The 24,685-nt window shown below is 42.1% G+C and overlaps 1 long non-coding RNA gene and 1 pseudogene across 1 annotated transcript; one reads left to right on the forward strand and one right to left on the reverse strand.

The window, feature by feature from the left end:
• The first annotated feature begins 9,407 nt into the window (after positions 1-9,407).
• LOC147913698 (uncharacterized) lies at positions 9,408-24,327 on the forward strand. The gene is made up of 2 exons (XR_015556328.1): positions 9,408-10,517; positions 23,072-24,327. It is a non-coding gene; the product is annotated as an uncharacterized LOC147913698 (long non-coding RNA).
• On the reverse strand, positions 17,994-19,232 carry LOC101390214 (protein kish-A pseudogene; annotated as a pseudogene).
• Positions 24,328-24,685: the final 358 nt, after the last annotated feature.

A 24,685-nucleotide genomic window follows, 5' to 3' on the forward strand; every position in this document is an offset into this window, starting at 1 on the left:
TTCTTGACTTTCTCTGCATCTTCCCTTAGTTCTTTGAGCATCTTTAAGACAGTTCTTTTTTTTTTTAATTATTTATTTATTTATTTATCTATTTATTTATTTATTTATTTATTTATTTATTTATTTATTTTTTCCCCCCAAAGCCCCAGTAGATAGTTGTATGTCATAGCTGCACATCCTTCTAGTTGCTGTATGTGGGATGTGGCCTCAGCATGGCCAGAGACATGGTGCCTTGGTGCACACCCGGGATCCGAACCCGGGCTGCCAGCAGCGGAGCGTGTGCACTCAACCGCTAAGCCATGGGGCCGGCCCAAGACAGTTCTTTTAAAGTTTTTGTATAGTAGATCTGCCATCAGCTCTTTCTCAGAGATGGTTTCTGTTGATTTGTTGTTTTCCTTTGAATGGGCCATACTTTCCTGCTTCTTTATATGCTTTGTGTGTTTTTGGTGAACACTGGATATTTAAATCTCATAATGTGGTAAATCTGGAAATCAGATTCTCCACCTTCCCAGGGTTTGCTGTTTTTAGTTATTGTTTTTTTGATTGTTGCAGGCTATCTCTGTGTGGAGGATTAGCCTGAGGAATAAACTTAAAGTCTTTCAGGTCTTTTCTGAGCTTTTTCCTGGGCATGCATGGTCACTTTCTAATTTTCCTCATGTATGCAACTGTTTTTGAATGTTCTGGTGTTTAATTTCTGCCTCCCAGAAGGTGAAAAAAGAGAAAAATGAAGGAGGAGGAAAAATATGGCACTGGCCCTTTAAAATCCCTGGAAGTCACTTCAACCTGAGGGAGGAGGGGCTTGCAACAATGAGGGCAGGTGCAACAGCAGTGGCTTCCTCTTTATCCCCACCTCTGTGACCAGAAGCAGCAATCAATGACCAGAGCTCAGATCACCACTATTTTGAAGACAGTATCCTTTATGTTCACTCTAGCTCTCACCATCCGTGTGCAAGCTGCTCCATGAACACATGCACAGTGGAAGAGCTGAAATTGACCAAAATTAACTATAGTTTACCATCCAAGCCTTCCCCTGGAGGTTGTAAGCCTTCAATAGCTTCCAAAGTTCCAAAACAGTTACATCAGATAGATTGGCCAGTGCAATTGTTGCCTAGGTGGAGAGACAGACTCCTGGTGCGTCCTACTACACCACCTTCAGAGAATCTTCTCTCCTGATATAATTTTATGAATTTAAAATTCATACTGTGTGTACCCTTTGGTACTTCCCCTTTTCAAACGTATTTTTTTTTTTTTTTGTCAGGAAGACCGGCCCTGAGCTAACATCTGCCAATCCTCCTCTTTTTGCTGAGGAATACTGGCCCTGGGCTAACATTCATGCCCATCTTCCTCTACTTTATATGGGACGCTGCCACAGCATGGCTTGACAAGCGGTGCATCAGTGCGCGCCCGGGATCCGAACCGGCGAACCCCGGGCCGCCGCAGCGGAGAGCGTGCACTTAACTGCTTGTGCCACCAGGCCAGCCCCCTTTAAATGTATTTTTTGAGGTTTATCATATTGACATATTTAGGTCTTGGTTATCATTTTAATAGTTGTATGCTATTTATTTATCTATCTTTTTATTTATTCATTCCTCTACACAATGACTAGTGTGTGGCATGCACACATTAAATGTCAGCTGTTATTATTGATAGAGATTTAGAAATAATAGTTTCTATCTGTTATTATAAATAGTGGTTCATTAAACATCTTTATCAATGTCTTTGTGTCCACATGCAGGAGAGGTTTTCTAGGGGAGGCATCTGGAGTGGAATTGCTGGGTCCCAGGACAGACATTTAAACTTTACTAGGTATTGCCAAATTACTCCCCCAAGTGGCTGTTCCAATTTATATTCCCACCAGCAGTGAGAGAGTTCTTTTTTTTTTGCAAATCCTCACTGTCACTTGGTATTATCAGACTTCTTTTTAAAACATGAAATATTCAGTATATAATGACATGTGGAGAACAAATAAAGAGTTCCCATGGACTCTCAATCTACTTCAAGAAATAAAACTGCAAATGCCAATATAGCTCTCTCTCTATTCCTCCTTGATTCCATTCTCCTCCTTCCCCCTCGCTGATAAATATTATTCTGAATTCCGTGTTTATCATTTCCATGGAGGTTGTCATAATTTTATAATATCATTACACATGTATCTATCTATAAATATGTCTTACAACATTGACAGTGTGATTTAAGACTTTATATAAACTTTATATAAATAATAACACAGTCTACACGACTTTCTGTCACTTGATTTTTTTGCACTGAACTTTATGTTTTTGAGGTGCTGATGACAACAATGACAATGATGATACCATCAAACACCTATATAGTCCTTGCAGTATGCCGGGCATTGTTCTATAATTTATTCCTCATAACTGTTATATTGCAGTCCACTGAGTAAGTGCACCACAGTTTATCCATTTTCAAATTTTCACCATTACTAACAATGCTGTAATGAGTGTTCTATGTATATCCTTGTGGAATCGTTTGCATGTATACCTAGAAGTAGAATTCCTGGGTTATATGTACCAGCGTCTTGAGCTGTACTTGATGATGTCAGATGGTTCCCCAAGTGTTTGCTCCACCCTGAAGCAGTGTATGAGAGGTTCTGTTGTTCCACATTTTCACCCACACTTGGTTTTTTTTCCATTTAAACATTTTTCCAATCTGATGGGTGTGGAAGGGAACCTCATTATTTGGATTTGCATTTCCCTGATTAGTAGTGAGACTGAGCATCTTTTTTTGGCCTTTTGTTTCCACTTCTGTCAATGGCCTATTCATATTTTTCCGCATTTTTCTAATGGAGTCTTTGGCTTTTTTCTTATTCTTTATAGAAATTCTTGATACATTTTGGAAATTAATCCTTAGTTAAATGTATTGTAAATGTCTTCTCCTACTCTGTGGCCTGACTTGTCTCTCTGCTATGGTGACTTTTGTTTATAACAGAGTTTTAATTTTTTGTGTAGTCAAACTTAACCTTTTCCATTATGGTTTGTGTGTTTTGTAAGTTAAGACCTTTTTTACCCCAAGATCCTAAGAATATTTTACTTTTCTTCTATTTCAAGTCTTGCTGTTTTTCTTCTACTTCTATTTTTTATTCTTCTATTTCAAGTATTACTGCTCCCTTTTAGGTCTTTAATACACCTGGAATTTATTTTTGTGAATGGTAGGAAGCAATTCAACTTTAATTCTTTTCATATAGAAAACCAACTGTGTCAAGCCCCATTTATTAAATCCTTTTCCTTTTGTAATGCCAACTTGTCATATATTGTGTTTTCATATGTGTATGAGTCTGTTTGGGTGCTCTCTATTTTGATTCATAGTATAATTTATCTCAATACCAATAACTTAATCATAATAGCTTCATAGTAAGTCTTGATAACTAGCAAAGCAAGTCTCCCCACATTATTCAAAATGTTCTTTTTTTTTCCTTTGGAAAGAGACCCATGCCACAGATTCATCTCCGTAGGACACCCCCCATCACCCCGATTCCCCCAGTCTCTTCACCAAGACAGACCACCACCCAGAAAAGAAGTTACTGTTGATGGAGTAGTCTTCCCAATGTGTATGGCAGACCCATCTAACCAACAGAGCTGAGGTTCTTCGTGTATGGATCACAGGGTCAGTTACCTCCCTCAGAAATTTTATCAAAAATATTACGTACATGATTTATGAGTATTCCCGGATGAATGTGACAAAAATCTAACCCCCAAATTAAGCAGTTGCTGATGCTCATGGTCGGATTTTCACTTGGGCCTTGCTTTGGGCTCCCTCTTGCTGTAAGCTGGAGTTCTGATGCCACACCCTCCCTCTCCTGGCACAGTTCCAGGTTTTGTGTCTTTGCCGTTTCCGTCTGTCCTGTTCATGGCACTAGTCATAAACAGCCTGTCCCACCAGGAAGTTGCCTGGGATAACAAAGGTGCTCAATTAACATTAGCTGAATGAATGGATGAATTCCATGCAGGGTTTCAATCGTAATTGTTGCTTTATGCTTTTGCAGAAGATGGAAAGTTCCTGCAGTTGTCTGGGACAGCAGGGCAGGTTGCCCAGACCCAGTTAGCGTAGCAAAACGACCTTGGTTACACTCGGCTCTTGGCTCTTCCACATACGTTTTGGAATCAGCTTACAAGTTTTTCAAAGAAACCTGCTGAGATTTTGTGTGAAATTTCATGTAACGTTAACATTTAATATTAGTTTGGGGAGAATTCCCATCTTTAAAATGTCAGGTTTTCTCATCCATTTATATTATTCAGAAAGTTTTATGACTTTTTGTTTCATTTATTACTAGATGCCTTAATACTTTGTAGCTATTGTAAATGACACCTCTTTAAAAATTACAGTTTCCAACCATTTGTTGTGGGTATTTAGACTCATAATTGACTTTTAGGTATTCATCTTGTATCCTGCAACCTTATTGGACTCTCTTCTACCAATGGCTTTTCTTTGATCCTCTTTGATTTTCAGTATTGGAGTCTTCTGCAAATGACAGTTTTATGTCTTCATTTCCGATATACCATGCACGCATGTGTGGGTGTGTATTGTCTAACAGCATTGGTCAAGATGGGGTGGAATGGCACAATGGAGGGGATAGTCAAAAATATTATTGCTCGCTCCTAAATTATTATAGCTTCTGAGTTCTTTACCCATGAATTATTTTGAAGTTTATTTTTAAAAATTATAGTTGTCTGGACATTTTTTGCTTACTTTTTGTTACTGAATTATATTTTATGAAATTGAGTTCAGAAATTGGTCTTTATTATATTGATTTTCGGTATTTGTTGAGTCTTGCATTATAGCTCATTATATGATCAATTTTTATAAATGTTCACTATGTCCTTGGAAAGATGGTATATTCTCGTACTTTGTGGATTTGTTAATTTCTCCTAATTAAATTAAAAAATTGTAATTCTGTCAATTTTGGGTTTATATGGTTTGAGTTTATGTTGTTAGGTTCAAAACAGATTTAGCATTTTTGTACCCTTGTGACAAAATGTTCTTTTTATTATAGTCTCTTATCCCTAATGATACTTTCTGTTATTTAGTTTTTTCTGGTATTAAAATAACCATAGCTGCTTTCTTTTGGTTAATATTTGCCTGGTAAATATTTTCCTCCCTTTAGTCTTAGTCTTTCTAGGTACTTTGGTTTTAGGTGTGTCTTTTGTAAATATCGTATGGATGCTTTTTTCTTCTCTCTCTCTAGTCTGTGATGCTCTGTCTTACCGTAGTAACTTTAGTCTGTTTACAGTTATGGTGACTGTAGATACATATGCATTTATTTCTACTATCTACTTTGTGTTTTTTGTGTTTTTTATTCGATTAAAAAACAACTCTTCTTGTCTTCTACTGGATTTCTATTTGATTGAGTTTTCATTATCTCCATTCCCTCCACTTCCACCCCACCCCAGAGGTTTGAAGTTTTATTCTATTTCCATATTTAACATTTATTTTTGTCTTATCTGAAATTAGTCAATATCTCTCCTTTAGTCTTGAATGATACCAAGACCTTAAAATGCTTTAATCCAAACATCCTCTCCTATCTTATATGTCATTATTGTTCGTTATGTTGTTCTTCAAATTAGTTATTGTTGCTGTTGTGTTTAAACAGTCAGTGTGGATTTAGTTTTGCCACGTAGTTACCGGTTACTTTGTTCACCATTTTTTCTTACATTTCTCTCTTTCAAATGTTTCTGAAATAAATCCTGTAGTATTTCTTTCAGTGAAAATCTTTATAGTGGTATTATTTTAGTCTCTTAAGAAAAAACTCTTCTCTCCCTCATTGTTGTATTGACATTTAGCTGGGAAGAAAATTCTAGGTGGCCATTTATTTTCTCTCAGCAGAAAAATCTAATTATATTCCTTTATAGAGAGATTATGGTGTGCCACAGCCAGTTAGTGGAGGAAATGAGGCTCAAATCCATGCCCATGTAACACTAGCCCTAAGTTCTTAGCCAAATCCTTTGTATTTGGATTCACCAAATAATAAAACATTTGAACAATAACAAAGTCCATGGTGAATCTACATCATGACAAAACATAGGCAAATTTACTCAGTTCTGCAAGCATTTTTTGTGAACTTTCCATATGCTAAGCAACATAGGGGCTCCAAAAGGATATTGTTCGTTGGTGGAGAGAAGTGCAATCCCGTTAGGGAGGTGGGAGATGCTGGCAGATTTATTTCAGTACCTTTAGCATCCTGGCCAGTGTTCTAGGTCTTATGATGCTTGGAAATGGAAAACCCATAAGGCTCCCTCTGAGCCGTGAATACACTTGTATGTTGATTGCCTTCAGTAGGAAATACGCAAACATTCTATCCTGGCTGGGGAGCCGCCGGAAAGCAAGCCTGGGCAAGGGTGTGCACATACCTCGTTTATTTTGGGAAGTGAGTGACTCCAGAGACCAGGAGAGTGTGGCAGGGAGAGAGGAAAACTAAGACAAGGATGCATTCTCAAGTTGGTCACTGCTGTGAGCACTGGGGCTCTGTGTTACTCTGGGTTCTCCAGAGAAGCAGAACCAAGAGATTTATTATAGAGAATTGGCTTGTGCGATCATAGAGGCTGAAAAGCCCAAAATCTGCAGTGTGGGCCAGCAGGCTCAAGATCGAGGAGAGCGGATGGCACAGATGAGGTCTGAAGGCAGTCCACTGGAGAATTCCTTCTTGCTCCGGAGGTCAGCCTTTGTTCTAATCAGGCCTTCAACTGATTGGATGAGGCGTACCAATATCCTGGAGGGCACTCTGCTTTACCCCTAGTTCACTGTTTTAATGTGACTCTCATCTGAAAACATCCTCCAGTTGACACACAAAATTAACCATCACAGGCTCGATCCCCTGGTACCTCCTAGCAGTGTGTGCAGTGTACCTCAGATGGTGCCCTGGTCAACGGGAGCCATGTCCCACGGCCAGGGCTGGTCCCATGGGATGCTGACTCTCACTTCCCAATCGTGGATGCATGAATGCCAGGCGTTCCCACAGGCGTCCCACACTGCAGTGTCAGGGCAGCCCTGGGGCGGAGTGCCAGGGACAGCAGCGTGGCGAGGTGCATCAGGTTACACCTGTGGGGAAGTGGGTTGCCACAGCACCTGCTGGTGTAAAACGGAGGGTGAGCTATCAGGCAGGGCGTAAGAGAGGCCTCATTCTTTGTAAGTACCATGGAGCTTTTTCTCACTGGACACTCGACTTCTCCATTTTCTACTGGAGAATTTTAGCGTTATTGTTTTTTCCATTCATGGTAGGAAAAGTCATTTACATTTTTGTTACACTCCAGGAATCATCGATGTCTTCTCCATTTCTTAATGACCCTCCTCTGTCCATTGCTGTCACTCTATCCTTCTCTCTGTCCTGCAGTCCTTATGACAACACTGTACTGGAACACTGTTTTGCTCTCCCCCACAAGAAGCCTTGAGGGCAAGGACCCGCCCTCTTGTTCCTATTTTCTCAGTGCCTCGGTTCTTTTTTTTTCTTTTTTTTTGGGGGGAAGATTAGCCCTGAGCTAACATCTGTTGCCAATCCTCTTCTTTTTTGCTGAGGAAGACTGGCCGTGGGCTAACATCCATGCCCATCTTCCTCTACTTTATATGGGACGCCACCACAGCATGGCTTGCCAAGCGGTGCGTCGGTCTGTGCCCGGGATCCGAGCCTGTGAATCCCGGGCCGCCACAATGGAGCTTGCACACTTAACTGCTGTGCCACGGGGCCAGCCCCTCCTCGGTTCTTATTAATTGCTTAATAAATGTGGCTGGAACAAATTGAACAGGATTTTCTTTTCGACTCTACCAATATTTGGTCACCATAGGGGTTCATTCTCACTGAGCATTAAAACTGCAGTTATGGCTTACTCCAGTCCCTTAGCCCCTTAGCCCCAATTTCTCAGGCATAACATGAGAAAAATGTCACCTACTCAAAGGTTGGTTCCTAGATTAAATGAAGTGGTGGATACGAGAGCACTTGTTAGCTGTAAAGCGAAGTACAGATGCGAGCTATGATTGTTCTTGTGCCAGAGGTTGCTGATTGGCCACCAAAATCTGCTGTCCCCATCTTCCACAGGAATGGACTTGTCATTGGGCTCCGTGGGCGACAGCACTTCCCGTCTCCTTTGTTGCTGGTGTGGCCTTGTGGCCAAGTGCAGGGATATACACAGAGACGATGGTGCAACTTCTAGTTTGTCTCTGACATAGAAGATGAGCCCTACCCCGGAATGATGCTCCTTTCCCTTCTTGCAAGCTGAAATATGAATGTGCTCCCTACCCAGATTGACCCTGGGAGGAAGACAGTGCCCGAGGGGCCAGCCCAGCAACAAGATGGGAAGGGCCTGTGTCACCATCCTGGACTTTGGGACTGTTATGTGAGAGGGACATACACGTTTCTTTAAGCCACTGTATTTCCGAGTCGTCCTGTTTCAGCAGCCTGAACTTGATCCTGCTGTTACGCATACAGGGTTAGTCTGGACCTCGTCTAAGTGCTTCCTTCTCCACCTTTGACCACTAAACTCATGCTGGACAAGAACCATTTGGCCTTCTTTCTCAATGAGGATGTTAAGTTGGAGGGCGCAGGAGAAATTGAAGACTGTACTGTACCAGATACACAAAGGGCTGTCCTTGCTTTTCCTCATTCGTGTAGAATAACTAGACAAAAACATTATGCTCATATCAGACCATCTGCCTTGGGAAGCCTTGGGCAGGGAAGGTGGGGCTGGTATCATGAAATCCTTGCTTTCTTTGTTGTGGCCTTGGCCAGGCCTTTCTGTGACATAGCATTTATTAACAGTCTACCTGGAAGTTGAGGCTGAGGAAATTTCCCTAGAGTGGAAAAAGCCTAAAGCACTTGAAAAAGTCAGACAGAGCGAAGCTCAAATTCCAATGTTATTGCTGAGCAGTGAGACTACTCAGTCTTCCTGAGTCCCTTACTATTTTCCATCTGTTAGATGAGGACACCCCTGTCTGCCTCCTGAGGGGGTAGGTTTAATTCTTTATGAAAGAGAAGGTGCTGAAAGACAGCAGTCCTTAGGATAGGAAAGCATTACTGATTTGGTGGGAGGGGCAGGGAGGGGAGAAAATGGAAGGCGCTGGGCAATTCTGACTATCTCAGGCCAGATAAATGAAAGCTGGCTTGGAAAAGCCACAAGTCAGTTTTGAGTGAGAAGGAGAAGCTTGTAAGGCCCAGCTGGTCTGCCAAGACAGAGGTGTTATGATTGCATTTTAATTTTATTTATTTATTTTATTTTCCCCCCCAAAGCCCCAGTAGATAGTTGCATGTCATAGTTGCACATCCTTCTAGTTGCTGTGTGTGGGACACGGCCTCAGCGTGGCCAGAGAAGCAGTGCGTCGATGCGGGCCCAGGATCTGAACCCGGGCCACCAGCAGCGGAGCGCACGCACTGAACCGCTAAGCCACGGGGCCGGCCCATGATTGCATTTTAGAGTCTCAGTGTCTAAAGCCGTAAGGCAGGTAATGTCTAGGGCCATGCAGGTTCCTGGGGATTCTAGGGGTGGGGTAAATGCTGTGTTCTTCCCTCTCTTCTCCTCTTCCTTCCTTCCCGTCTCCTTTCTCCCTTTTTCCCCTGCTGGCTTCCCTCCAATCTCTCCCTCTGATGCACACACATAGAAACTCATTTGTATTGAAAGCAAGGTTCAATCAATTCATTCATTAAATATGTATTGAAATAAGTGCATCAGGTTCTAACTAATTAAGAAATAGATTCACAAGGAGCAACAGAAGACCAAAGTACATATCAGCTTTATTAATGGGCCACATAAGTGCCCAAAAACCTCAGAAGAACTGGATGGACCCACCTCCCACCATAACTGGAACTCACTCCTTCCCCTTCCCTGGGTCACAGGCAGAGGGGCTGACCCCTGAACAGCCTGGCCTCATTTGTCCAGTGCAGGGGGAGCAGTAGTCTGAGGGAACGAGGAATGAATGTCGCCCAGTGAATGAGGCCCAGTGTTGTCTGGCTCTTGCTGGTCCCACCAATTAGAGGAGGGAGCGATGAGTGACGGGGTTGAGGTGTGGCAGCGGTGTTCACTACTGTCCCCTCCTTGGGGGTAGAGCACGTGTCCGCTCCTCTGGACCCATGAGGAAGAGGTCTGAGTGGGCGGAGGGGGGCGTACATAAAGACTCCCCTCTAACAGGGAACTTTCAGGGAGACTTTTATGGTTGAGTTGTGTCTCCTCAATATTCATATGTTGAAGGCCTAACCCTGAGTAGTTCAGAGTGTGGCCTCATTTGGAAATAGGATCATTGAAGATGTAATTAGTTACGATGAGGTCATCCTGGAGTAGGGTGGGCTCCAATCTGACCGGTGTCTTTACAAAGAGGCATTTTGGACACAGGCACGCAGGGAGAAGTCTGCGTGAAGATGGAGGCAGAGAACGGGGCGATGTGTCTACAAGCCAGTGAATGCCAGAGATCACCAGCCAACCCCCAGAAAAGAGGGGAGAGGCCTGGAACAGTCTCCCTCAGAGCCCTTGGAAGGAACCAAGCCTGCCGACACCTGGATCTCGGATTCTGGGCTCCAGAGGGTGAGAGAATAGATTTCCGTTGTGTAAGCCCCCCAGTCTGTGGGGCTTTGTTTCCACAGCCCCAGGAAACTAATACAGAGACCTTGACAGGAGGACCCGTGGAAGAAGGTGGAGAGCACCGCACCAGTGGAGGGGGTGCGTGCTGGCCGGGCCCCTGCAGGTGCACCTCTCACTCCCCCAGCGCTGCCTCCCTCATCCTGCCACTCCCCAGAGCTCTAGGGAAGACCCTGGCAGCCAGAGGAAAAGAGCAGTGATTTCAGCCTGCTCTGCGATCTTGTCCTCTGCCCTGGTCCCCGTTTTATGTCCGTGGGGGATTCCAGTTACTAATTACCGTGTAAGCACAGAGCCAAAAGCAACCTGCTTGCAAACTGCCTTGAGTACCTGTGTGTGTACAAGGAGGACCTGACCTGCACTCCTCGTCTCGTTTACGTTTCCTTAGGACTGTCTGTGAGAAATGCGCACGCACCCCACAGCCCGCAGGCAGCATGCATGTGATCCTTGCTTGATGGAGCTCCCGTGCACTTTGGTTTTAAATGCGGTTGGCTTTTGCCTTCCTGATGGCCTCAGTGGCATCTCTTTAGAAAGCACTGCCCTGTTCACTCAGGCAACGAAGCCCTTAAGCGTGCGCTCGCCTTGTTTACTTCTCTCTGCTCAGCTACTGTCCAAGTGAGCGTCTCCAAAACCATGAATTTAGGAGCACTGGGCTCAGGCTGGGAGGCCTGGGCCCCACGGGCAGCTTCCTAACTCACAGCAGATGTCTCTCTTGTGAAGTCTACCCCTGCCTCCCCTCACTGTCTCCCTGCACCCACCACCCATCAGAGAGTACAGCTCCTTCCTCTTCTGCTTTGCGTAGTGCCCAGACATGGCGGGCTGTCAGCAGCGAAGGTCTGAGAACCACTTTTACACTCAGGGACAGCCTTCCCTCACTAGGCACCTAGGAGTGGCCCGAGTGGCTGAGGCGTCCTCCACTCCTTTCCTCACCCAAGTCTCTTATCTGAGTTACCTAAACCCAGGGAATTAATTTCCCCAGTATCTGGCCTAGTGCCTGGCACCTAATGTTCAATGAGCATTGGATTTATTTGAACCAGCTCTGTGAACTGGGTCAACTCGTTTTATGGTCTTGGGCTTCCTTCCATCGTCTTCTCTGCCGGGTGAAGGACCTTGAATGAGATGCTATCCTCAAGGTGCCCTTCAGCTCTAAAGTTCTTCTCTTCAACATGTGAAATGTCACCTTCTATAGCTTCTGATCACCAACCACTCTTTCCATCTCCCAACCCCAGCCCAGAGACCACTTCAGCATAGGCAAGGGTTTTGGGATATGCATCTAGTTTCTACAAGACACTGAAAAGATTTCTCCCATTTGTTTCATTGCTTTCACATCCAAGACTATAATTATGAATCATAGAATTTGATTGTTTGTTGATGTGCTGGAGGTCCCCAAGACTACTCTCAGGTTCAAAATTCACTAGAAGGACTCACAGAACTCAGAAAAGCTGTTGCACTCACAGTCACAGTTTATTATCATGAAAGGATACAGAGTAAAGTCAGCAAAGGCAGTCAGTGCAGAGGGCAGCGTCCAGGAGAGACCAGGTGTGCAGCTTCTAGCTGTTCTCTCCCAGTGGAGTCGTATGGACAGCGCTTCATTCTCCCAGCAATGACGATGCAGGGAGGTGGGTGGATTTGATAGATATTTAATCTGATTGGAGGAGGTAGAATTGACAAAATCTGAAGATTGATTGGATTATAGGAGTTGCAGGACAGGAAAGTCAAGGATGACCCCCAGTTTTCTGCTTATGAGAGAGGGAACATTGGAGGGGAGCTGGGTCTGGGGTGGGGGATGGAGACAGTGAGTTCAGTTTTGAACATATTGGTCTGAGTTGCCTCTGATACACCCACGTGGGTCTGAAGAGGAGGTTTGAGCTGGGAGTCATAGGTGTCCAAGGAGTAACTGAAGCCATGAGAGTGGATGAATTGCCTAGGGGTAGAATTTAGAGTCAGAAGGCATGTTCCTGAGGAATTCCAGTGGTATTTAAAAATCACTGGAGGATGGTAAGCCAGCCAGGGAGACTGGGGACAGTCAGCTCAAGATACAGGAAGACCACTAGGAGAAGGCATCTAGTGTTTCAAGAAAGGGAATGGCTAGAGTTATTGAGTGTGCTGAAAGGTTAAGTAAGATGAAGATTATACGATATCTATTGGATCCAGCAAAATAATTGGTCACTGGTGACCCTGGAGGAAGCCATTTTGGAGAAGGAAGTGTTGAGTAGAAGCCCTTTGCAATGGATTGAGAAATGAGGAGCAGAGAAACTACAGAAAGCAAGTGTAGATTACTTTATAGAGGTTTGGCTGAGAACAGAAGTTTAGAGATTGGGAAACAGCTGGGCAAGGGGGTGAGGGGGTGAACAAGCGGTGGGGTGGAGGGGTGGTTTTTTGTTTTTGTTTTTATTTTTAAAGTTTTTGTTCACCACCCAAAGTCTAATTGCCATGCGTCACCATACTCATGTGCCCCTTTACCCCTTTTGCCCTCCCCCCTCTCTGCTTCCCCTCTGGTAATCACCGATCTATTCTCTGTGTCTATGTGTCTATTTGTTGGTGGTGGTGTTTTTATCTTCCACATATGAGTGAAGTCATAGGGTATTTGGCTTTCTTGTTCAACGTATTTCGCTTAGCGTAATACCCTCAAGGTCTATCAGTGTTGTTGTAAATGGCAAGATTTCATCTTTTTTTATGGCTGAGTAGTGTTCCATTGTGTGTGTGTGTGTGTGTGTGTGTGTGTGTGTATACCACATCTTCTTTATCCATTCATCCATTGATGGGCACTTAGCTTTTTTCCAAATCTTCGCTATTGTGAATAATGCTGCAGTGAACACAGGGGTGCGTATATCTTTTCAAATTAGTGTTTTCATGTTTGGATAAATACTGGGAAGTGGAATAGCTGGATCATAAGGTAGTTCTATTTTTAATTTTTTGAGGAATCTCCATAGTGTTTTCCATAGTGGCTGCACCATGTTTTTGTTTTTAAAAGTGAGAGGGCCCTGAGCATGTAAAAATGCAGAGGCGAAGGATCCAAGTAGAGGCTGAAGATGAAGAAGAAAGAGAGTGATGATAGAATGCAGTTCTTGAGAAGGTGGGAGGGGCTGGGACCCAGGGCACAAGGGGAGGCTTAAGCCGGGAGGGAAGGAGGAAAGGATGCTCGCACGTGCAGGAGGGTTTGAGTGGTAACATTCTCTTCCTTAGTGCCATGGGAGGGTGCCACTTGTCTGTTCAATTCAGCTCAACAAACACTTGCTGATTGCTGACTCATGCCAGACACGGTGCTGTGAGCTGGTGACACAAGTGAGAATGAATGTGAGGCTCTCGTGGAGTTGGAGGGAAGTGAGGGAGACAGATAACCATGATCAGGGCTAGCATTTACAGAACATGGACTCTGGGCCAGGCGGTCGTAGCATTTAGTTCTCACAACTCCAGGAAGTGGGCAGCAGTGTGATTCTATTTTAACAGATGAAGGAAAGGAGGGGCAGAGAAATTAAATTACTTGTCTTAAGTTAAAAGCAACTGTGGACTGGAATGAAAACCCAGAAAAATCACTCTGGAGGCTGCGCTTTTCATGACAACATCACCTGCTGGCTCTTGTTCATAAACCATGTCTCTGAAAAACGACTGGCCAAAATCCATGCGCCTGGCTGTCACCAGTTTTCCAGGGCAATCCTGGTTTGGTATCATTCTCATCTTTTCAAAGAAGGCAATTCATTAACTTTCCTTCTGGCATCTCTTCAGCTGGCACACTCTTGCTCAACCTTTATCATCCAGCCTGTTAACCCTCTGCCTCCTCTGCAAAGCTGGTCTTCCTATGATTTAATCCTTCTCGGCTTTTAATTATAGTTATTTTCTGCATCCCAAACTGGGGCACAAAGGATTTATTTTAATTTAGGAATCTGTGTGGGAAATCTTCCAAAGGCTTACAGAGAAGATGATATGAGATTTTAATCTCCAGCCTGAACCTCTCCCCTGAACTGCCAGATCCATATATCCAATTGCCTACACAGCATCTCTATTTGGTGTCTAACAGAAACCTCACATTTCAGAACCTAAACTCCTGATCTCCACCTTTGTCTTTACCTCCCTGTCTGCTGCCCCTGCAGTCTCCCATCTTAGTTAATGGTATCTCCGTAACTCCAAGTGCTTGGGACAAAGCCTCTCCTCTCAGACCCCACATATAATCAGCTGATGCATCCCACTGGGACTCTCCAAATTATGCATGTCCACAATCTGGCCATGTGATGGTTAATTTTATGTTTCACCTTGGCTAATGGTACTCAGATATTTGGTAAACACTAGGCTAGATGTTGCTGTGAAGGTACTTTTTTGATGAGGTTAACATGTAAATCAGTAGACTTCTAGGAGAGCAGATTACCCTTCATAATGTGTGTGAGTCTCCTTCAGTCAGTTGAAGGCCTTAACAGAAAAGACTGACCTCCTCCAAGGAAGAAGGAACTCTGCCTGCAGACTACCTTCAGACTTGAGTTGCAACATCAACTCTTTCCTGGATCTCTGGTCTGCTGGCCTACCCTGCAGGTTTTGAATTTGCCAGTCTCCTTAATTGTGTGAGCCATTTCCTTAAATCTCTCTCTGGAGAAAGAAGAAATCGTCTTTTTGGAGAAAGGAAGAAATACTCATGATAATTACAGTCCTCACTTCTGTAACTGTTCATGTGGTCATAGCTGGTGTTTATAACTACCTTTTTCCACTACCCATTCCGTATGTCCTTTGCCCTCAGCAAGCACCTTAGCTTGTCGTGGGTCTTTACCTGGTGGGGTGGTCACCAAACCTTCATTCCTGAAGGCTCTGGGCCGTTATTAGGTCTGCCTGAACGGGGTTGTTGTAGTTTTCCATTGACCTCAATCACAGGACACGATAATGCTAAGTGAGCCCCTGTATTCCCGACATACTCTTCCTTACCTCCATGGTGGGGCAGCAGTCCAGTTTCCCCTCGGCAGTCATGTCAATCACCCTAGCCAGTCCTGAAATGCCCTTCTTTGCCTGTTGACTGAGAGGCATGAGGAGCCCAATGACTGTGTGGCAGTCTTAACTCCAGTTAAGATATAGGAAGCAAACATTTTTGCTAGTGGGACACTAGAGGTAATAGTGAGTGGTGCCACTCCCACTCCCCGCCCTCCTCGATTCCTGGACTTGTGAATCCTGGCTGCTAGATGACCGAGAACCTCTTACACATCCTCTTGGTTGTTTCTCTGAAGAGCCCTGACTAACACAGGCCACTTGTCACCACCTCTGCTGTCACCTTGGCCCAAGCCACCATCATCTCTGCCTGCATTATTGTGAAAGCCCCCTAAGTCATGAATAAATCAATGAATACGTAGGCTGGACCTTGAAGGATGCATAAAAGCTTACTAGGTGGACAAGCTGGCAGCAGAATGGCATGCTAGACAGAGGAAATTGCAAAAACAAGGCATGGAGAGTTCTGAAAAGGCAAGTTATGTCCATTTCTATATGTCAGTGAACTGGACAGGGAGAGTGAGGAAGAGCAGGTTGGGACATATGGTGAAGTCTTATAGGTTTTCTTTTCTTGTATATAAAAATTCAGCTTTATTGCTAATTCAGAAAGCTTTACCTGGATAATTATTAGAACTGACTTTTATTTTATCAGATAAGAGCATTTTGTGAAACTCAGTGTTCTCTCTTCTTCACTTTCCCCAACAACTTCTTCCCTTGCATTAATCTACATGGAATTAGCCAAGTGGGGTTTTGGAAATTTTTCTTACATACAGTACATCTATTTAAGACATACACCAAATTACTAGTTGATATTATGATATTAGTGAGAGGATTATAACATTTTTAGAAATAAACTTTAAATTTTGCAATAATTTTAGATTTATATAAAACTTATGAAGTTAATAGAGTTCATTTACGCCCTTCACCCAGTTTCCCCTGATCTTGCGTCTTACATAACCACAGTACATTTGTCAAAACTAAGAGATTAACACTGATACATTGCTATTAACTATACTCCAGGCTTTGTTCAGATTTCACCCATTTTTCCACTAGCGTCCTGTTTCTGTTCCAGGATCCGTTCCAGGATTCCACGTTGCATTGTGTTGTCACATCTCTTGCTCTCCTCTAGATTGTGACAGTTTCTCAATCTTTTCCTGTTTGTCGTGACTTTGGGAATTTTAAGGAGCTCTGGCCGTGTATTTTGTAGAATGTCCCTCAATTCGGATTTCTCTGATGTTTTCCTCATCAGAGTTTTGGATTTGGAGGACGAATCCCACCAAGGTGAAGTGCCCTCCTCATCACTTCATATCAGGGGACATGATTTCAACATGACTAAATTCTAGTGATGTTAACTTTGACCACTTGGTTAAGGTCTGCCAGATGTTTCACTATAAGGTTACAAATTATTTTCGCCCTTCAACACTCTATTCTTTGAGAGTTATTAAGTTCAGCCCATCCTCCAGGGGACAGGGGTGGGAAATTAAGCTCCACCTCCTTGTGGGGAGAGTATCTACACATATTATTTGGAATTCTTTTTTTTTTTAGATTTAAAGTGCTGTGTTAAAAGACAAACAAAAAAATACTATTTGCATTTTGGGGCAATTAAAATAAGTGGAGACCCGACACTAAAAAAAAATGAAAGACACATGTAGGATTATCATTCTGTAATTGTTCTATTTTGCTCTTTTCATTCTAAGAATGTAGTCTTATTTAGAGAACCACAGTTAGCTCGTCAAATTTATGCTTAAGACATTTATCCATACTTAACCAGAGAGATTTCAGAGGCTACCACACCAGTCAGCTGTTCTAAACCCTTTTATGTTAAATATGAACAGTTTAGCAACACCACCCTTAAGTCACATCTCGTTTATCTTCCTCCTTAAGAACGACATAGGCTTGTTTTAAATAGTTTAAACACCTGTAATAAACTACCGTTTGCTAAGAGTAGAGGTACTCTGGTTAATGCTTAAAATGATGGGGCCAGAGGAAAAGCAAGCATTATTAAATATGAATGCAATCCTTACCAACAGAAATTGGACCTCTTTTTTTTTCAATAAAAAAGCTAGTCCTAAAAAAGGTCTCATTCTATAAAGATACATCATTTCCAAATCACAGTGTAAGGAACTTGAGTAATTTACCAATTTTGTTTTCTGCTTAGAGATACCTCCTTAAAAACTGGTATCTGACACAACAGAAGGACATTTGTAGAATGTAATATTGTAATGACAGTACAGAGGTTGATTTTTACAGACATATTAAACTCTTTGAATAGTAAATGGTTACATCCTAATTATTTATATAGAATATGGGTCCAATAACAAAAATAGAGAAGAGCAGCTGGTAATTTATCTCATTCAATGTTCAGAGATAAAAGGGTGAATCATTCTTTCCATTATTTTCTGCAGATAAGCCCTTTTTTCATATTGAACTCTAATGACAGTTGAATTCTCGTGTTTTCCCAAGCTACTGTATGAAGAGGATGCTGAAGGCCCTCGCTATACAGCATATTGCAACATAAGGACTCTTCGTTCGCCAATTCTGGCTCACTTCCAAAATATACCCAACAATCCAGTTTTATTTCTGTTCGGGAGGCTGGGTGCCGAGGATTGGATATAAGCGCAAGTACGTATAAGCAGCAAGATTACAGTCAATAGACTCTGAAAATTGAAAATGGCAGATAGAGCGAGGCTGGCGAAGCCCCAGCCACACCACCTTTCCGGGCACAAGGCCTGGAATTCTTTTGAAAAGAAGACTTCTCTCTTCTCCCTTTATTATTCAATCATTTATTTATATCAATGTGCACACGTGCATTTATTTTATACTTTGTGTTATAATCCAATACTACATTATTTATTTTGTTCAAATTATTCCAGTTTTGGCCATTGGGAGCCCTTTCAGCCTGGCTCTTTTGTCTCTTTGGCGTGCCCCTCCTTTTTTTTGGTCCTCATTTCCTTCTGGCACTACCAGATGCTCCAGGCTTATCTTGTATTTTCCCTGCTCCAATCCTAGAGTCTACCATTTCTCTAAGAAGCTATTGTAACATTTTATAAACACCTTAGTATAGAAAAAAAATCTTAGTATAATTTTGAACAAATAGAACATTAACTATACTGAATGTTTAAATATGAAGGAGTGGAGAGTAACATAGATTGTGTTGATGGGTTTTTATTCTTATGAAAAAGAGAATTATCTATTTACATTAATATGTATTGTTTTTGCCTTATTTCAAATATGATTTTTAAGCAGCAGAAGCCGTTTCGTGCTTCTGTATATAAAAGCATATTCTAGAGTGTAAGGTTCTGCACATGTCCTTCAGATTAAATTTGTTAATTTTGTTTTTCAACTATATAATCTCCTTACTGGATTTTTCCATTGCTTGCTCAATCACAAAAAAAGGTATGTTAGACGCTCCCACATATGACGGTCAGTTTGTGAATTTGTCCTTGTAATTCCTTTAGTTGTTGCTTTATATATTTAGAAACTATGTTATTAGAGGCACACCAATTTAGAATTGTTCTATCTTCATGGTTATTTAACTTCTCAAATTAGCTAGTGACTGAGACTATCTTTATCTTCAGCAATTTTCTCTCTCTCTTTTTTTATTGTGGAAAAATATACGTAACATAAAATTTACCATTTTAACCATTTTGATTGTACAGTTTAGTGACATAAGTACACTCACTGTTGTGCAACCATCACCATCATCCATCTCCAGAACTTTTTCATCTTCCCAAACTGTAACTCTGTACCCATTAGACACTAACTCCTCATTTCCCCTCCCCCACCCCCTGGCAACCACCGTTCTACCTTCTGTCCCTATGAATTTCACTACTCTAGGTACCTCATATGGTGGGATCATGCAATATGTGTCCTTTTGTGTCTGGTTTATTTCAGTTAGCATCATGTTTTCAAAGTTCATCTGTATTGCAGCATGTGTCAAAATTTCCTTCCTTTTCAAGGCTGACTAACATTCCTTTGTATGTGTATACCACATTTTGTTTATCCATTTATTTGCTGGTGACCACTTGGGTTGTTTCCATCTTTTGACTATCGTCAATAATGCTGCTACGAACATTGGGGTAGAAATATCTGTTCAAGTCCCTGCTTTCAATTTTTTTGTATATGTATACCCAGAAGTGGAATCACTGGATCATATGGTAATTCTATGTTTAATGTTTTGAGGAACTGCCATATTGTTTTCTACAACGGCGGCACCATTTTACATTCTAACCAGCAATGCACAAGGAGTTCTAATTTCTCCACATCCTCATCAACACTTTTTATTTTCTGTGTTGTTTTTTTTTATGGTAGTCATTCTAATTGGTGTGAAGTAACATTTCATTGTGGATTTTGTAGTAATTTTTTTAATGAAAGGTCTATTTTTCTGACGTTAACATACCAACTTTCTTTTGGTATGTATTTTGCCTGGTATATATTTTTCCATACTTTACTTTCAGTGTGTCTGTAACCTAATGATTTAGGAGAGTTTCTTGGAAATAGCAAATTATTAGTTTTTTCTTTTTCTATCCAGTCTGACAATCCTTGCCTTTTAACTGGTATGTTTCATCCACTTATATCTATTGTTGTAATTGGTATATTTAGAGTTAGTTATGGCATAATATTTCATCTTTTCAATTTTTCCTGCTTTTTTTTTTTTTGTGAGGAAGATTGGCCCTGAGCTAACATCTGTTGCCAATCCTCCCCTTTTCACTGAGAAAGATTGGCCCTGGGCTAACATCTGTGCCCATCCTCTTCTACTTTATATGGGATGCTGCCACAGCAGGGCTTGACAAGCAGTGCATCTGTGCGCGCCCGGGGTCCGAACCTGCGAACCCCAGGCCACCGCAGTGGAGAGTGTGCACTTAACCACTACGCCACTGGGCCAGCCCCAATTTTTCCTCCTTTTTACATTTAAATTTTTTTCTCTTAAATTCTTTGGGAATTAGTTTATTTTTTCATTCCATTATTTTCCTTCTGCTGTTGTAAAGTGGTAAACTTTGTTTTTATTCTTTGAATAATTAGCCTTGAAACTTTTACAAGCACACTTAAACTTCGTGAAGTCTAAATTTAATATCTTTAGTTTCCTTCCAAATAATATAAGGACCTTATAACATTTCAACTCCAGGCACCTCCTTTCTAACTTGCCTGCTGTAGTCGTTGAGTATTTTCACTTGACTTCTCTCTCTCTCTGAGAGAGAAGTCTTTATTGTAGGGTGTATTACTTACTCATTACTCCTTCTATTTCCTTCTGTGTGTAGGGAGAGCCACCAGCATACACTTCTAGCCTTTCTCTGCCTAGCTTAAACTAATGGGTAGTTTAGAAGGGAAAAATAGGCAGGCATAGCCTTGTCTTTGCTTGAAAGTGGGTTGTTCTCAGGAAGAATACATTTGATCTTCTCTTCCGTGCTGTAAGTTTTACAAAGGCAGGTTCCCATGTATAGTAGGGAGGGTGGGGGTGCAGCTGTAGAGATCTAGAACTGCCTGTGACTGGCTGGGTAAGTTGGCCTAATTCTGGGGTTCAGTATTATGAAATGTAATTACCTGCACATATAAGGTACATTTTCCAATATTAGTTTTGTCAGTAACAAAGATGATATTTTGTCCTTCTCTCTGCCTTCTTATATTTCCTTGTTTCACAATCCATTCACAATTCATGTATGGAAAGGGAATGCTTTTTGTTGGGATCTCTAAAACCCTAACAAATTTTCCTTATTGTTTTATGCGGTAATTAGTTTGTTAAGATTTCCCTAATGTTTGCCATTTTCTTTGCTCACTTTTTTTTCTTGCATCTCAGACTTTCCTTCTGGAATAGCTGTCCCTCTTCTTGAAGTTATCTTTTATTTGTTCTTTTAGACAGGATATATTTCTGGTAAACTTTCTCAACTTCATTTGACTTAATTTTGTCCTTGTTCTTGAAAGATAGTTTTATAGTGTATACAGTCCTGTTATTTATTTTCAGAAGATAGCATTCCACTGGCTCCTGGCTTTTATTATTGCTGTTCAGAAGTCAGCTGTCAATCTAATTACTGTTCCTTTATACGTAATCACTGTTTTCATACTGGCTGCTTTTAAGACCTTTTTGTCTTATATTCTGCAGTTTTAAAATGTTATTTCAAAGTATGATTTTTAAAAAAAAAAAAAATCCAGATTAGAATTTACTGGGAATCCTGAATCTAAGAATTTTTTCTTTAATTAAATTAGGAAAATTCTCAACTATTATCTTTTCCCTATTCCTCTGTCATCTTCTGGAATCCCTTCCTTGTTTCTAACTTCTTATATTTGTGAGCTTTATTTCAGTCTATACTATATTCTGAGTAATTTCTTTAGGTCTGTCTTCCAGTTCACTCATGCTTTCTTGACCTATGTTTAACCAGCTGTTTAACACATTGATAGAGTTTTTAATTTCAAGATTTATGCTTTCATTTCTAGAAATTTTAATTGATTCTTTCCCAAATATGCTTGGTCTTTTATAGTTTCTTATTTTTTACTCATATTTTCAATTCTCCCTTTTTAATTTAAATATGTTGGCTATACTTATTTCTGTTCTGTATCTGATAATTTTCAAAATATGGTATCTTGGCTAGTCTGCTATGTGTTGTATCTGCTCACTCTCACTCATGGAGACTTATGTCTTCATGTGTCTGTGTTTTCTGGTTGAAAGTTCAAACTCCTTGAAACTTTGTCGGTGGGAATTCTCTGAGGACCTGCTTGAGGGGGAAGATTTTCATTGTCTTCTGTCAGGTTCCTGGGGACACCACCAACCTGGGACTGCTTTGGATCAAATTCTCAGTTGAGATTTTTCTGGCCATGCAGGTAGCGTTTACGGAAGCTGCAAACCTGTGTGAGGACTGGCTTGTGGCTAAGAATTTCTGGGGGAGTCTTTCCCCCTCCACTCAGAGTTGAAGCTGAGACAGAATCATTTCCTAACTGACTCTTTTGCAGGGCAGATGTTTTCTAGTTCAACCTCTCAGGGATTTCTGGTGGAAATGCCCACCTTGCACGCACCCAAGACTTGTCTGCTAAAACTGAAGCTCTTATTTGCAACACGGTTGATGGAGGATGCGGGGAGACCACTGGCCTCGGGCCTCAGGGCTGGTTTTCCTCCCATCCTTCCCGCTCCTGCTTTGTGTTTGGCATCTGAGAATTTCCTGTTCTTTCTCTTGAGCCCCCTCATGCATTCGAGAGGGAACTTTTAGTCTTTACCCTGGAACCTGAGGCGTTTTTAGAGGGAGAGTGTTAAGACAACTTGACCACCTTCCTGCTGGACCAGAAACCTGCCATAAGGCTCCTCCAGTCTCTTTGCTTCAAGGGGGCACATTCTTTTCTCATAATTGAGCCTTCTTTTATAACCACACTCCTCACTTTTGTTACCTTTCCTGAAATTCACACATCAAGGAAGTGGAGGGGGAAAAAAAAGAAATGACATTTCGGCCTCCCCTTTGCCAACTTAGAATATAAGGACTCCGAGTGGGGACCTCCTGAGGAGTGCTTGGTCTGGTAAGTACCTGCTCTTAATCACGGCCTCTCATTTGTTTCCATAGATCTGTACCATGAATTGGATTTTTACTACTTGATTGTGCTTCAGATGGATTGTGGAGCTGAGCTGGCTATTTAAAGGCATCTTTTATCGACTATTGGACATGAAAGGACATGTTTTGGTTGAATACAAGTTTCACCATATCATAAGAAATTTGGCTTAACTTGAGATACTCATGGAATTGCACAACTGGGTGTGAATTTAACCAGCACAAAATAACTTGGGGAAGCCTCTGACATTATCTTATTGGTCAAAGCAATACCTCTCATAATTTGTATATCTAACAGTCACTCGACACCCAAACGAAGAGGATAGGTAAAGCCATGCTTCTTGGTCTCTGAGAAGGTCCCTTTCGCCTGCTGCCTTTCAGCCAGAATGAGCTGATAACCACGTTGGGCTCACTGGCTAGGCAGGGAAGGTGCTTTTGCTGAAGTCCAGTGTAGCGGGAGGATGACAGAGCAGTTGACATGCTTCGTTACCCTAAGAGAACAGCTACTCATCACTCCTGGTTATTTCCAGGAATAGTCACCTTCTCTTGTTTCTTTAAGGAATAAGGGAATGCTCCCAGAGTGGGAGGCAGCCCAGCAGCTTTGGGCCTTTTGCGGCATCAGCCTTCTGGAAAGGGCAACCGGCATTGAGTTTACTCCTCCCACCCAAAGCGTGGGTGCTCATTTCAAGAGAGCAAGGGAGTGTTTCCTCCATGCCTCCCTTCCTTGTGCAGTGCGTAGAGCACCCTCAGGATGGTGGGGGAACCCATGAACAACAGGCCACAGAATTATTTAGGGAATTAGGGCTGGAGATGAGGTAAATATTTCCAAGGCTTTGCAAATCATTCTTACAAACCTTCAAAGGACAGTTGAAGAGCCTCAAAACGAGAAAGTGCAAATAGGAAAGAACGGATCAGAGTGGGTGGGAGTGATCGTGGCAGTGAATGATCACTTTTCATTTTTGGAATCCTTTAAAGCTGCTCCTTGCCTTTGTCAGTACCAAGGATTCCAAGAAAAAGGCGCCCAGTTGTCAACTGTGTTAAGATTTTAAAAAATGGTTCCTATGCTTGGAATTTTAAAAATGTCAGGCAGAATTATGGTTTATCTCCTCTTTCTGTTATTTCTGAAAATCTAAGACCATGTAGACCTCCTTGCAAGCATAGCAGTTCTCACAATAACATGTTCATCAGCAGAGCCAGTGGTCAGACAGTGGTTAGGCTGTTACCTTCCATATTCCAAATGATGGTCTTTAATAAAGCCATTCCTTACTGTGCTTCTGATCCCCAGTTGTCATTTCTTCACTCCCTCCAAGTGTCTGCATGTCAAAAGCACCCTGGGGCTGCCTTTTCAATGTGCAGCATTTGCTGTCTTAATTAACATGCCCCACATCCGTCAGGAAGCACAGTGTTCTATGGCTTGTGGCAACACTGATAGGGGTCACAGCCTAATTTCTAGCAGTTAAATGTCAGGAGGGCAGAGGCCACCCCATCTTCGGACCTTGACTTTGAAGGTAGGTCTCGTCACTGGGCTCCTCATCCCCTCTACCTGCTCCCGTGGAGTCTAAGAGAAAACATCCCACAGCTGGAAGAAGTCTTAGCACGTCACAGCCATTTTCCTTTGCTTCCTTGGAC

This window comes from Ceratotherium simum, chromosome 25, assembly GCF_057802395.1.
Source record: "Ceratotherium simum simum isolate JZ-2026a chromosome 25, ASM5780239v1, whole genome shotgun sequence".
NCBI classification, from domain to species: Eukaryota; Metazoa; Chordata; class Mammalia; order Perissodactyla; family Rhinocerotidae; genus Ceratotherium; species Ceratotherium simum.